The sequence below is a fragment of the Dermacentor andersoni genome, chromosome 2 (genome assembly GCF_023375885.2).
Source record: "Dermacentor andersoni chromosome 2, qqDerAnde1_hic_scaffold, whole genome shotgun sequence".
NCBI lineage: Eukaryota > Metazoa > Arthropoda > Arachnida > Ixodida > Ixodidae > Dermacentor > Dermacentor andersoni.
The window spans coordinates 250,615,312-250,631,234 of NC_092815.1; positions in this window are offsets into that span (position 1 = coordinate 250,615,312).

Here is a 15,923-nt window from a genome sequence, read left to right on the forward strand (position 1 = left end):
GCTGGAATCCCTTCAGCCTCTACTAAAATGTTCCTTGCTGCGATACTATAAATTGTAGTCAGGACAAAGATCTACTCAAAACCAAGTTACTAATGCATCTGCGGAGAATGTGTTTGATTAACAAGTTAACGCTTCCACAACAACAATATGCCGATGCACAGCATATGTGCTTACAATAAATACATCACGTAAAGGTGAACGACTGGGCCTACAATATCAAACTTTGTAGTAGCACCGTAAAAAGTGCTGCCATGCGTATCAGCCACAACGAAACTGCTGCACGTCCAACCTTCTTCCTTGGAGGCACTTCTATAAAGACTGTTCGGGCCCTTCCCATTCTGGGTGTAGCATTTAGCAGTTCTCTCAACTTTTCCGCATATGTCACCAGCACTGTATGTAAGCACCGGCCCTTTCTTGGGTTTGTGTCCCGTGTCTCCCTTCCCTGATGACCTAAGGTTTTCCGAGCACTCTACACTTCAATCATTCTGTCACGACTTGAGTACTGCTCATCAGTATAGTTCCCGTACCAAACTCGCGACGCTAACAAACTTAAGCATGTTCAGCGCCGAACAATACGCACCCTTTACTCCCGTCTTTTCGGTTGTCACAAGCTCATGCCAGCCTTCGAGGGTTGCCTCAAACCCCTCAAGTAGCACACCCTGCAATACCAACGCAACATTGCACTAGTCTATACTGCAGGGTGTTTGACGTCTCTCTGGACAGCACTAATCTTTCTTCAGTTCGTCTGAACAAGTGGTCAGCACAGCCTGAGCCCTCATCACGCCTCTACGGCCTGACACCACAACTCCATGATTATATCTGGCATGCAGAGCTTTCTCTCCACCCCCCTGGCGATTTGGATTCTCCTTCCTTGGAACCAGACTTCATTGGCACTCCTGTGTGTTGTGCACCTGTCGAATGTGTGCGTGTGTGCCGTGCTGTGTTATTGAGCAAGTGTGTGTGCACGTGGAGGGGAAGGAAGTGTCTTCTGCATCCTGCAAATTCCTGCTTTAGATGGCTGGTTATCAGATGCTCTAACATACAGGCATCAGCTTTCTTTTTAGTCTAGTGTGCCAAGTTACCACTAAGATTATTATTATTATTATTACTATTAGAATCATTACTTTGACCACATTGATTGTGTTGAAGCCAGTGTGACACATAATTCAAGATATTTCTGGAGCTTTGTGGGCACTCTCTTCTAAAAGGAGTGCCAAAGATGTACGTCTTCTTCATGAAAATAGTGGTGTTGTCTCGAACACTGCTGATGCCTTTGCAGAACATTTCTGTTTGCTATATGGTGTGAAATATGCTTCAAGTAACCTTCCTTCTCAGTCTGGCGCAGTGTATGCTAACAGTCAATGAAAACCTCGTTTCCCAGTATATGAAGTGCCTTAAACTTTGCCTTAAACTTTCCCTTTCTTGTGGTGTTGATGGTATTTCCTCCACAGAGCTTAACCCTTTGAGACGCTGTCTACACAATTGGGCACAGAAGGAGCGTGCATCAATAGCAAAAGCACTGATGAAAGTAATGGTATTTAAAATGTTTTTCATACATCTTGAAACACTTATTATTGGAACTGTGCTGCAATTTTGAATAATGTGCAGAATGTTTTAACAAAATGAGTGGGAAGGTAGACGGCTGGGTGTTGTTACTCTGTGTCAGTATGTTGTATGTAGTGGGTTCACTTCTTTCATTGTTTTTTACAATGTCGTGCACCAGGCATAATTGTCAAGTGGCTGGATAAGTGCTTTTCAAGCTTTTCAAAACACGAAATAGTACATGTTTTCATATATTGTGCTCCTGTAGTGAGTTTTTGCATGGAGTCGAAATTTTGTAAATTTGACAAAACTCGCTAAACAATTGAAAATTCTTAATATTTGCTGCAGCTGTACACTTTCTATGATTCTGAGGATGCAAGAGATGTGGTGAAAGCAACTTTTCAATCAACGGGATAAAGTGGTGTCTGAAAGGGTTAAGACGTATGGAAGCATACTTGTTCCTCGTTCTCACAAGCATCTTCAATAGTTCCCTAAAGTCTAGTACCTTTTCTAGCACTCGGAACGTAGCATGAACATTGCCCATGCACAAATCAGGTGCTAGATGTGCAGTTACTAACTGCCGACCTCTATCTATCCTCTTCAGTGCGTCAGGTGTTTGAATCGATATGGGATTCCTCGCTTTCTGTTAGTGCTAAGAGCATTTTAATAAATGAACAGCATGACTTTGTGTGCCGACAACTTAAAACTATTTCAGACTGTCAACAGTGTTCACCACTGCATCGACTTCCAAAAAGACATTTTTTCACTCTCAAACTGGTGCAGAAGCAATAAGTACTCATAAATGCTTCCAACACTATGGCATTAAGTTATATGCACAAAACGCACCATGTGAAATTTTGATACACCCTACGTGATGCTCCACTCCTTAGGGTCGATGAAATGAAAGATCTTTGTGTGTACTTCGACAAAATGCTAAGCTTCTCTTCACATAGATAATTACACAAGATGCCCTTCACGCTCTTGGAATTGCATGCCGTATATTGCATGATTTCCACTCACCTGTTGTGTTTCTGAAATTCTGCTGTGTGCTTCCAACTACTAGAGTATGCCTCTGTAGGAGAGGGGTGCAATGAGCAAATCTAATTCTGACCTCATTGAACGCATCCAGAATAAATTGATGTCTATCTTCAAGCACCACTTTTGCCATTCTGGCGACCACAGTTGAGCCTTCTCAAATATACTTCAACTCGCACCTCTAGATTCAAGTCTTAATTGCACCTTTTGTTCCTGTATAAGGTGGTCCATGACATTATACATTCCTTAAAGCTTCTTGATCATATGCATTTGTTTGTGCCGCAACAGTATACCAGGTAGCATTCCACATTCGTTGCCTGGGCTTGTTACAAGATTGTGCTAATAAGACTCGACTCCAAAACATACTTCATAGTTTCTTTCCTGTGTTTTGTGTATCTGTAGATAATCACGTAGGATTAACTCCCTTTTACTTTTCCGCGTTTCCTTTTTTCCCTATTTGTTTCTCTATCTTCCATTTTTTTCTCTACTACATTCATGTTTTCTCTACATTTTGTCTCACATAGTGCTCCTTAAGTGCACCAGTACGAAGGCTCTCTAGCTGTTCCTGGGCACTACAATAAAAATTTGAATGATTGATTATTATCGTAGTAGAAAATTGTGCTTTTCAAGTATGTACTAGTATACTATTTTAGTGCAGTAGCTCTCGTGCAATTAAAGAAAGGGCATGAATTAAGAAGAGAGAGAGAAAATGATAAATGAAAGATAGGGAAGTTAACCAGGACTGAGCCCGGTTGGCTACCCTACACTGGGGAAAGGGAAAGGGAGACGGAAAGATTAAAAGAAGAGAAAGTCCACTGGAGATATCAGTCGGTCACTCAGTCTGGATCACAGACGCTGACTCAATCCGGTATCTTTCAAATATCGCAGCAGCGCTTTTGTGGCCTTTTGTAGCTGCGATATGCGAGGCCATGGTCCCAAGATCTTGTTCAAGGTGAACGGCTTTCCATCTAGCTAATTGAGAGCTCTGCAGAGGTCTTGCCCTTCATCTTCAAAAGATGGGCAGTAGCACATTAGGTGTTCTATGGTTTACTCGACACCGCAGGCATTGCACTTGGCGCTATCAGCCATTCCAATCAAAAATGCATATGCACTGGTGAATGCGACGCCCAAATGTAAGCGGCACGGCACTGTTTCCTCATTTCGCAGAAGACCTGGTAACAGCCGCAGTTGCATAGAGGGATCGAGGGAATGCAATCGATGTTGAGTGAATTCAGGTGTGCGCCACTTTTCCAATGTCAAAAGAGTGCGCTAGCTTGCCTAAGTGTTGGGCTGCGTCGGTCCGCGATAAAGGTACAGAAACAAGGGTTGCTCCTTCGTGGGATTTCCTAGCAGCTTCGTCAGCGAGGTCGTTGCCGGAGATACCGCAATGACCAGGCAGCCACTGAAACACGACGTCGTGTCCTTTCATGATCATGTGATGGTGCATTTCTCGTATCTCCGACACGAGTTGTTCACATGACCCGCGAGGAAGAGATGACAGAAGACATTGTAAGGCCGCCTTTGAATCGCACAATATTGCCCACCGATTAGCCGGTTGGTTATTAATATAACCAACGGCACCTCGGAGGGCAACAAGCTCCGAACCGGTCGATGTTGTCAAGTGGGAAATCTTGTATTGGATGCTTAGTGATCGTGATGGTATAACCACTGCGCTGGTGCAGCTGGTCTGAGTGGAAGAACCATCCGTATATATGTGGACTTGATCAAAGCAGAAAGTGTGCAAACAATCCAGAGCTGCTTGCTTCAAGGCCAAGGTAGGCAGGACGGTCTTCTTTCTTATCCCTGGAACCGTAAGACGCACTTGACGTTGTTTTAAACACCACAAAGATGAGGTTGAACGTGCTGAGGGTGTGAAGCCCGATGGTAAGGAGGCACGATGGATGCTGACCTTGTTGGAGAAGGACGCCTGTGGTCGTCGTTCTGGCATGAATTAAGAAAGTGCAATAATATGCTATGTGCCTGATCATATGTATTGTGCTATTAATTTCTTCTGAGTTTTAATAATGGCTGGCTACTGTATGCAGTGTTGTGCAATAAAATAATATGCCACAGCAATTATTGCGTGCCTCGCAGAACAATTTGAATATATCTTTCTCAGTCAAAACATCATAGCAGGCTGAAAACAATAAACTGCGATTTTTCGTTTTGTGGTGACGAAGTGTATAAATTGTGAAAATAACCTGTTTAGATATTTCTTATACTATGCAAATGAGCTGCTCCCATACATTCGAATAAGTGCTTCAATAGTACGACTTGGCAAAGGGCAACGAAAGACTCCTATTAAAACCCTCTAATTCTCAAGCTTGTATTATCTGACGGTATGTCATTTCATTAATGTAAAGAAAGGCAAACTTGATATGTGGAAACCAGTTACAATAGAACATGGCCCTTACACTGTGAAAATGTTTTGTAGCAATACACTCAATGTGAAGGCCTCCGGATGCGGTGTTGATGCATCAAAACAACCTAGAATAATAGAGGTGCTCCATGGGCTAGATTTGGCAGAATCAAGAATTGGGGGGAGACAAGATACGAATTACATACATTTTAGCTATTCTAGTTTTTTTTTTCTTTTTTTCTGAGTGCTACAGGTGTTTCAATTCTGTGTTGCTGATTTTCTCAGAACCCACTTTTTCACGTTTCTCTCATGCACCAACAAGCATAATTATATTGACACGGATGCTTTATCTGTATCCGGTTACCGTATTTCACCGGCTAAGAAATGTTAAACGTTATCGCTCGGTGCAGGATGCGCCTGAACGTATCGGAAGTTTCGCGAATGTTATCGATGGTTCTGTCTGTTGTCGACGAACCTTGCTAATCTGATTGCATACGCGACACGAATTGTGTTGTAGTTTCTGGAAGGCGCGCGGGCACCAGCGAATAAGCTGTAACTTTCGACGACTGCCGTATGCAAACCGACGCGCTTGACCCGCAGATGAGATTTTCTACGATTGCCTACATTGCTCGCCGCTATCGTTGCGATTGAGCCGGCACTATTTATTTACCGTCACTACTACGTGGCAATATTTCCAACACAGATTTTTTTCAGTTATACATTGCACGCCTAATTCTTACATAGTTGGCTGTGCAATAAGCTACCAAAAAATGAAATGGTGCAACAGTTTTTGATATATGGCATCGTCGTGCAGGTGTTTGCAAAGCGATCTTGCAGACAGACGACGCGCGAGCGCTAAAGTCGATATTTTGTACACTATTGTTGCTTCAAAAATAAAAACAAACTGTTGCGGCAAGTGTATATTCATTATTCAAACGTGTTTTTTATATCTAAAAGCACATACAGATCACTAACTTATTGTTTCAAGCTTAGTTTACAACAGGCTGTTTTAGGCCGGACTTTGACGGATGAAGACGGAATAGTCCAGCAACAGTGCGCCGCAGCCGAGGAGCGAGCTTCGGCGCGCGTCGGAGCTTGTCTCCAGTGGTTGAGCGCCCTTTCCCTCCAGCCGAAGCGAAGCGGTGCGTTCGCTTGCCAGCGCGCGCCGATGCTTTCGGCGCGTGCCAGTGGTTAGGGCATAAGACGTACTACTCGATAGCCAAGTCAGAAAGGCACATTGAAAAGGTCATTTGGCGGTTCGTGCGTATCGGTGGGCTACTTGGTGACGCAGGCCTACAAGGCAGCGCGAACATGCGACCGCAGTTTATTTGTCGTACAAAAATCCCTCACATGATCTGATCCTAGGTGCCTAGAGACAGCATCGTTTAGGGATTTTTGAGAAGGCGCGATGCTGGCGCTGACTGACGCCGTGGCGTGTTCGTTCTCTGGACCGCGCGTTGTTCAACATTGCTCGTGTGATTGTACGTGCGTTGCTTGTGTGTTGGTTGTAGGTTCTGTGTTACTTGGCGGAAAGCCGTGAGTAGTGGCGGTGCGGCAGTGCGGCTTTGGCCTCAGTGAGCTCTGGCAGTACAGAATCTGCGTTGTGTGACCCGTGTTTTCTTGAGAACCCGGCGGTGGTGACAGTTGAAATAATGAAGTGGCCTAGCGCCTTGGCAGCGAAGGCAGCGAACCGCGATGTGGCGTCGCCGTGTCCGACTTTGCTTAACGGACATCGAGGGATGTGCTGCTCGCTGCAACTCATATAAATCCAACTGCGTCGACGGCCCTCTGTTCAGCGCTGAATGTGTGTTTGGTGTGCTGTGCTTGAAACGAGTGGTGCAGCCGTGCAGAGGGGGTGGCGGAGGAGCAGAGTGGCTTAGGGGCTCCGTTTGCGTGTTCACAGACATGTGCTCCCGTCTTGGTCTCATTAGCGGCTGTCGCGGGATTGTGGTGTGCTAGCACCTTGCCTAGTATGAAGTTTACGACGCTAACATACAGCATGTTCACGTTTTTCCGTGCTATATGTCATTTGCATGACGGCCAAGTTGAAAACGAGACGTATGTCTGTGTTCTTTGCGTTTGTGTGTTGTAAATTACTTTCTGTTGTGGAAGTTCTGGGAGTCTTATTACGCAAGGAGTGCGAACGTAAACATAAACACATATGTGTGTCTCAAGTTTTGAATTACCCATAATACCCTTCACGACTGATAAATGGGCTACACGGCCTGTGTGAATCAGCTACCGTATGTTGCGACGCTCTTCCGTGTGGTAGAATGATGCATGGTGCGCGTTTATTGCTATACTGTTGTAAAAATGTCTGTGGCTTAGCTAAGGTTAAGCCCAGGATGCGAAGCGTACTAGCCTTTATTTTAGTTGTTGAACCACTGTTTAACCTGGTGAACTGCTGTTGCTTGGCTATATTTGGTTCGGCTAGACGAAGAAACAACTCATGCGTTACTCTGCTTCGCCTTCAAGAGTGGAACGCGACAGCGTTCCCGTCGACCCGCCAAGGGGTGTAAGACAATGGGCTACGGCGCAGCGACTACGCGCCCCGCATTGGACGCGGTGAGCGTCGAGCAACGCAGCGTTCGGCGCGGCAACGAAATGTGTGCCTGAGCAAGCGACGCACGCCTGAGCCTCAGAAACAGCTCGTTTCTAAGGCAACACCGCATTCACTAGAGGCGCTTTTGTACCGCTTCGAAGCATCGTACTCGTGGCGCACGGTATGTCAAATGAGGCTGAGTAGACGGCTGCCAGAGTATGTGGTTTCAACCGAAGAGTTTTCGGGAGGCATTCGAGGGTTTTACAAAGAAGTGGTATCGAGTGCCCGATTTCTTTCAGTGCGCTTCTCGAATGATTACCTGTCCGGTGTGAACAAAAAGAAACTGTATTGTGCTTTGTGCGACGTTCTTTTCCCAGTGCCATTGTACAGGTCCTTGTACGGTGGAGGCCCAAGCAGCGATGTTTTAAAGAGAGTAAAGAAAATGCAGGTCCCGCCAGGAACCAAAACCTTCTTTTTCAAATTACACACGGGAACGTTACCAGTTAAGAAGTTTTTGGAGAGAAAAGGGGCATATTTACCGTGGGGAACGCACTGTTTAATTTGCAAGCAGCCAGAGACAATAGATCATGTTTTCTTAAACTGTTGGGAAGCCGTGTTCTTCTGGGATGTTTTGCAGAGGACACTAAAGAAAGAATTTCCATTGGACCCATATGGCATCCGCTACTTAAGCATAGATAATGAGGATGGGGTGCCTTTTGATTTAATTATGCTCTTGGGCCTCCATTGTATTTGGCGCGCGAGAATGGCAGGATACCATGTCGATAAAGATGCGCAGCCTGCACGTATGTATTTCAGGGAAAACATGCACTGGTTTGTCGCTATCCATAAAGCGGCAGCGGAGCCACCGGAGTGGCTCCCAAGAGTAGAACCGTTGGTAGCATTGCGCGAATTTTGATTAGTCCGAGCCAGCACAATGCTTTGTAATATGTCCACATAGAGAAAATGTATATTCTACTTTTGTATTTGTTTTGGTGAGCGTTGCCTCTTGTGAAACTATGTACCAAAGCCAGGCAATAAAGAAAAAAAAAGTACTCGTGGCTCAGTGGTAGCGTCTCCGTCTCACACTCAGGAGACCCTGGTTTGATTCCCACCCAGCCCATCTTGCAGGAGTTGAGCCAAAGCCACCTAGAAAAAGCGCAGCTGCTTATATACCGCCGCGACGCCGCGAGCGACGGCGCGAGTTGGAGCCCCGTTTCTCCTCTGTCGTGACGTCACGGTGTCACGTGGTATTGAAGGCGACACCGCCGCGCCTGAGGAGCTGGGTTGAGCTCTAGTAATATGCTTCGCATAAAAACCATTTGTTTATTCACTCAATACAAATGTACGGCTTCTTCGCCGCAGTACATTTGAGTTACGCGGTGAAGCATACTAAAAGTGGGAGGGGGCCGCTATCAGTCAGCACAGTATGTCCACTTAGGCGACATGAGAGTAAGCGGGTGCGCGAGTGTATAATTAAAGAACTCTTATTATGTCCAGTGACAGTGGCCCCTTTTCACTTTTAGTATGCTTCACCGCAGTACATTGCTTAGGCTTCACCGCGAAATATTAGTGTATTGCGAGAAGGATAATCGTAAAAAGCCTAATTATGCAACGTTTCTTTTGTAGCTTGCTACACCGCAATACAGGGGTGTAAATAAGCATCGTGCAGTAAAGCATACTAAATGTGGAAAGGGCACATAGGTTTACACTGTGCTCATTATTTTCAATTGTGACATAATTTGCAAGTGCATCTGTGCTCGTGGTAAGCTTCATTGACAATTCTTTGTACATTACAAATTAATATTGCAGGGAAGCTTACTAAAGCACATTCGCCATTATGGTACGTGTTATTCACCTTCAATGCAGGAGCAAAATGCGGATTCTTGCCCCTGCTTTTGGCTGGACTGCACATGCTCTTTGAGAAATGATTCATTTCATTGATTCATTCTTTGATTAAGCGCGAGACCTAGCAATGGGTAGCCCAAATATAGATTTAAGAAAACCAAAACGAATTCAGCAGTAAGAAGCTAAAGGGTAGTTTCGGTGTAGACCAGTCGCCAAGTCCGGATATGAAAGAGGAGGAAGAAAAGCCGAGTCTTTCCACTTCAACACTGGGAGGCACAACTCCCACAAATAAATACGACTCTTACTTATTTTGCTTTTTTAAGGAGATTACCGACTTGCATTGGCAAATGTTCAACAAACACTGCATGAAGTAAGCTTCCTGCGCATATTTCACCAGCTACTGCATCATTGTTTCACATTATGAGTGAAACTGAAGGAAGAAGTTTGGTTCGACACAGTCGCACTGCTGTCTCGCTACCTAGTGTTTCGCATTTTTTTCAACGTTTTGTCAAATAGATTTGTCGAAGACGTCGGACGACTCGCCAAGGTACCTTCCCTACCGGAGGCCGGAGGGGCCTTCGCCTCCCGTCGCTTCGATAGGAGCCTGCAGAAGAGCCTGATCTGGTAGCGGCGAGAGCTCCGTCATGACTACGCCTGATCAGACACCGGGCCAGAGGCCACCGACTGACCCTGAGAGCAACCGTGACTGTAAGCGATACAAGGCTACAGAAACAGACGACGAGTCTACGCTTATTGACGATTGTGACATAGCTGACATCACAGATCTGGACGATGAAGGCTTCAGGCTTGTGCGTCACCGCAAGAAGAGGACCGTCGGAATCCCAGTGATTATTACCCCTGACACAGAGGGAGCCGACCTGAAAAAAGTAAATCCCATTGTTCTGTCTACAGAAATTGAAAAAATTCTTGGCGCATCGCCAGTTAGGAGCCGATTTACTGCTCAGGGAGCCCTGCTTCTAGATGTACAGACAGAAGAGCATGTGAATTCCCTTCTCAGCTGCAAGTCAATCTCAGGGACTGCAATCTCAGCACGAGTGCCCAATTCGTACTTGCAAAACACGTGCATTATTAGAGGAGTACCGAAGTGGTACACTGACGAGGAACTGTTGGCATACCTACAGCCACAAGGTGTTTATCATGCAAGGAGAGTCACGCGACGCGTTCAAATTTTCGAATCCGATTGCGAGTCCAGGCGAACCAGCTCCGTGGTTCTTACGTTCACTCCAAATACAGCCCGTCCAGAGAAGATCAACTTGGGCTTCACAAGACACGAGACCATTGACTACGTGGAGACACCACCTCGGCGCTTCAAGTGTCAGCGCTATGGACATGTGGCCAAGTACTGCCGTGGTGAGCAGCGGTGTAAGGGATGTGGAGGACCGCACGATTTCAAAACATGCGCGTGCAGCGAGCACTTTCCATGTGCAAACTGTAGTGGTGGTCATCCAGCTAGTTACAGCAAGTGTCCTATGCGGGCAGCGAAAATAAAGCGTAAAAAAACGTTTATCTTGGGGCCAAAAGGAAAGGATGAGAAAAATACGACGAAGAAAAAGACAGAAAGTCACAGAGAGTCAGACGAAATCAAATGGAGCTCAAAGAGTGAAACTGATTTTCCAAGCCTGAAGCCTTCTCAAGGAATCCAGGACACAGTGGTGCCATCGCGCAGCGGACCGGCTAAAGCAGTCAAATCAATGAACAGAGGCCCCGTAGACGAGAAGACTGCTGAACAAACGGAACAGCGAAGTTATGTGTCTGCACTGCAGCGACCCCAATCGCGTTGCGATGAAAAAACGCCACAGGAGGACTGCCAGCAGGTGCTACGTGCTCTCTTCAAGGCCTTGCGATCACATATAGAGAAGATGCCGGCGAGCTCGATGAAGGAAATGCTCGAAGTAGTCCTGGCTCTCGAGTCAGTGATTTTAAGCTCTGCCTCTTTTTAGAGCACCTAACAATATGGATACTGTCAGGACACAATATTCACCATCTCGTCCACAGGTGCCACTTATTATGCAATGGAACTGTGCGGGTCTTGCGTGCCATTTACCTGAACTGTTGCTTTTCTTACGCAACATGCCTGTGCCACTATTGGCCCTGTCCGAGGCTGGTCTTTCAAGTTCCAGATCAATTGCTGGTTATGTCGCACATGGAAACCAAAGTATTCCGACATTTCCGAACGGAAGCGCCATGCTATATGCGAGACGTGAAATACCACATTACGTTCTACCAGTTCAAGACCTTTGCAGCAGTGCTTTGGAAGTCACTGCTGTACAAGTGCGGCTGGGAAACAGAAGCCTCAGCGTAGCCTCCGTATATGTGAGCTCTCACCTGAAGGTCTCGATCGGAGAAATTATAAGAGACCTCTGCAGCCACTGCCCAGCTCCGAGGATTATATTGGGGACTTTAACGCGCACCATACTCTCTGGGGCGATAAGGCGACTGATGCACGTGGAAAGCAAATTGTTAGTGCTTTAAACACCGAGGGACTCTGCGTGGCAAATGACAAACAGCCAACGTTTTTTCGACCACCGGCCTCTTACAGTGTCATTGATTTGACGTTACATTCAACAGACATCCTTGCATCGTCAACGACTAGCAAAGATAGAATGGGTAGTGATCATTTTCCTGTCTTCGTTAACATTGCTGGATATAGAACCAACGGCCGAAGATCCTGTCTTGTGACGCATTGGGACACATACAGGGACGGCCTAAGCGAATCATCTGGAGACCTGTTCGCGAACATGCTACGTAGCAAGAGATTGGCTACCGCTGAGCTGAAGCTACCCGACCACTTCCCCGCTCCGGATCTAAAGCTAAAAAATCTATGTGCTGCCCGTAGAAGAGCGGAACGGAGGCTGGTGAGAACGAAGGGCGACCCACCAATGAAGACTATATATAACAGGATTAACGCAGTGATTCGACGTTATACAAGGAAACTAAGAAGAGATCAATGGGCATCATTTTGTGCAAGCCTATCGGTCTTCGCGCCAGTTCCAAGGATATGGTTGGTCGTTGAAAACCTTGCTGGAAACTTTCGACCAAACAAGCCATTTGAAGCCCTAGGCATTGAAGTTAGGCAAGACACTCGCTTGTGTTGCGAATGCCTTCACTGAAATTTACTCTTCCGGCAGGTCAGCCGGCACAACCAACCCGCCTCCGCCGCTATCGTCGTCTCTAATGGATGCTCCTTTCACACTCGGAGAGCTGGAACTAGCTATGAGCAGCCTCCGACGTCGCTGTGCGGTGGGACCTGACCTTGTCAGTAATCAGATGCTGACTAACCTACCGGTTGAAAGACGACGTGATCTGCTGGCATTTTTTAACCAAGTCTGGGCCAGTGGGGCTATACCATATTTATGGAAGGTAGCATGGGTGGTACCGGTTCTGAAGCCTGGAAAGAATCCTGCAGCTCTGGACTCATATAGACCGGTATCACTGACCTCGTGTGCAGCGAAACTAATGGAGAAGATGGCGTGCACAAGACTCGCTTGGTATGTCGAGCAGGGTCGAAAACTACCATCGTGCATGTCTGGGTTTCGGCAGCGTCTAAGCGCTCAAGACGATGTGCTGGACCTGCTAAGCCACATAGAGCATTACAGTGCGGATGGCCTGTCGACACTTGCTGTTTTCATGGATGTTTCTAAGGCTTACGACTACGTGTCTCAAAGAGCCATCATCAGCCAGTTACACGTTATAGGCGTCACAGGTCATCTCTTGCACTTCATACATACGTTCCTCAACGATCGTCGCATCAGAGTTCGTCTTGCCGACACATTGAGCGATGAAATACGTATATTTCGCGGCGTGCCACAGGGGAGTGTTTTATCTCCCTTATTATTTAACATTGCCATGAGTAGCCTCCCAAGAGAACTAAGCCATCGAACACCAGTGAAGATATCTATATATGCTGATGATATCTGCATATGGGTCTCCGGCTACCAGCATCGCCGCCTCGCACGAAGAGCCCAGGGAGCAGTAAAAGCCATTCAGGGACACTTGACAACGCTTGGATTATCACTATGAGCAGAGAAATCATCATTCGTACTATTTCCTGGAGTGAAAAGAAAATCTACGCGCTTGACGCTGAATTTGGACGGATACCAGATTCCACAAGTCACCAACGTCCGATTTCTGGGCGTTACCTTAGACCACAGGCTACTCTGGCGCCGCGGTGTTGACCACGTTGTGGCGTCATCGTCACCCAGGCTACATGTGCTCAAGCGAGTCGCTTGCATACGCTGGGGCAACCACCCGACGTCGATGCTACAGCTACATACAGCGTTGGTTACCAGTCGAATCCTGTATCAGCTACCTCTGATGTCACCCTCAGACAGCCAATACGAGGGCTAAGAAGCCATCCACAGAAAAGGTATCCGACTTTGCCTTGGAGTCCCTCAGCCAGCGTCAAACAAGAAAGTGCTCTACGAAGCTGAGTCACGCCCTCTACGACTTCAGGCTTCCCAGGCTCTCATGATCCAGCTACTACGATTGAGTGAGTCTACGCCCGGTAGAGCCCTCTTACGACGTATAGGTAACAGACCACGCTCACATTTTTATGCAGCATTGAACACGCTTCGCGTATTAGGATTGCGCTGCTCGAGACAGAGGGAAAGGATAGAACCACCCTGGACATTCGAGGACATCACATGCAACTTACGTGTACCACGATTGCAATCAAAGAGCTGCATTCCATCTGCAGAAGCCAAGTCATTAGTCGTGGAACACCTGAACACGACTTACCCGAATCACCTACAAGTATACACAGATGGCTCTGTCAAGGCAGACGAAGACCGCTGCGCAGCTGCATTCTGGATTCCCTCTCTAAGATATACGTGGTCTCGCCGTCTGGACTGTATAGCCTCGTCGACAGTTGTGGAAGGCGTAGCAATAGCTTCTGCTCTGCGCAAACTAAAGACTTTGCCTCCGCAGAATGTGGTTGTCCTTACGGACTCAAAGGCTGCATTACAACAAGTATACCGTGGTTTGCCATCCCTGAAGTTCCCACGCAAATCACTAGCCATCGTGAAAGAACTCAAAAACAAAGGCTTCACAGTAAAGTTTCAGTGGATTTCCTCGCACATTGGTATCTCAGGAAACGAAAAAGCTGATGCGCTTGCATACGCAGCGCTCTATCATCCTCCCAAAATCAAGGCTCCAAAGAGTAATCAAGTGCAAAAATCTGACATTCGAAATCACTTTGCGTCGCTTTGGGTTCCACCGCATAAGCCCTGCGTAACCAAGAGATTGCACCGAGAGGAAGCCTCATTTCTATATCGAATAAGGAGAGGATCTGCTAATACACCGGCCTAGTTATTTAAAACGGGGCGAATCGATTCTCCGAACTGTACGACATGCAACGAGACAGGAGACATTGAGCACTTTTTGTGGTCCTGCCAGCAATTCCAAGATGAAAGAGACACTCTCCTGAAGAATCTGCAAAACAAGGACCTTCCGCATGCGCGCCTGCAACACCTTGTATTTCCCGAGGGATCAGTTATAGCGCACAAAGAAACTTCACGTCTCCTCATCGAATTCTTAAGAGAGACTGGTTTGATGGACATATGGTGAAACCCTTCAGCGGTATTGTGCGAGACGCTCGGGTGGAGCAATTGCCGGCCTTGCTCGCCAGGCTAAACCCGCCTGTTGCCACAATTCACCACCACCACCATATGAGTGAAACTGCAATTTTCTTTATGCCACAACTTGCCCAATCTTGTGTTTTGCAGTAGGATGTTAGCAGTGCTATTAAGGCACTTAAATACTCGCGAATAGTAGTAGAGAGAGAAAAAAATAAAAGTAAGAAAGCAGTGGCTTTTCGTGCGTAGACTATGCATACACCTGGTGCTCTTATGGTCATCTTTCCCTATCTGCTAAACCATCCTAAACAAGAAAAGTTTATACACAATTAGTTTATACAGAGATTACAAGTAAACCACAGGTATCGTTGGTAAGCAAATTATATTTATTCGGTGACGTTTTCTGCAGCCCTGCTATCGGGCTTTCCTTCCTTCCTTTTCAGCTGTGCTGGTTCATTAAGAAGTGATGAGACAGTTTGACAATTTTAATCATTGAAAGCCTTAGCGAAGCCTTTTTCGGGTTGTTTATTCTTGGTTTCAGACTCTGCACATTGCATTTAAGGTGCGTTTTCTGTGTTTGTTGCTTTCTCTTTATGGGTAGGGCACGTCAACATTTTTTACGCCATGTCAAGTATGTGCTGCCATAGACTGTTCTTAGATGGAGTCTTGCCCTTTCATTCTGTACAATATGATGTCGGTTTTTTTTTTTGTCCAAGGCCGTTTTACAGCGTGATTGTAGCATTTTGCTAAGTTTTGCCTCTGTCACCCAAGCTTGAAAGATTGCTACCCACTGCTGGTGGCATGACACATGTGACATTTCTTTTTCAATAAAAGGAAGTCTGTCACTTATCCTGTGCACTGGTTCTCTCTTTGAATTGCAATTTGTTGCCTATATGTGCTCTTTTGTTGCATTTCTGATTAGGAATGGCTATCATAATTGACATTTAACCATATTGCACACAATGTGGATGGTATGTAATTGCAATATATGGCCACCGTAAATATA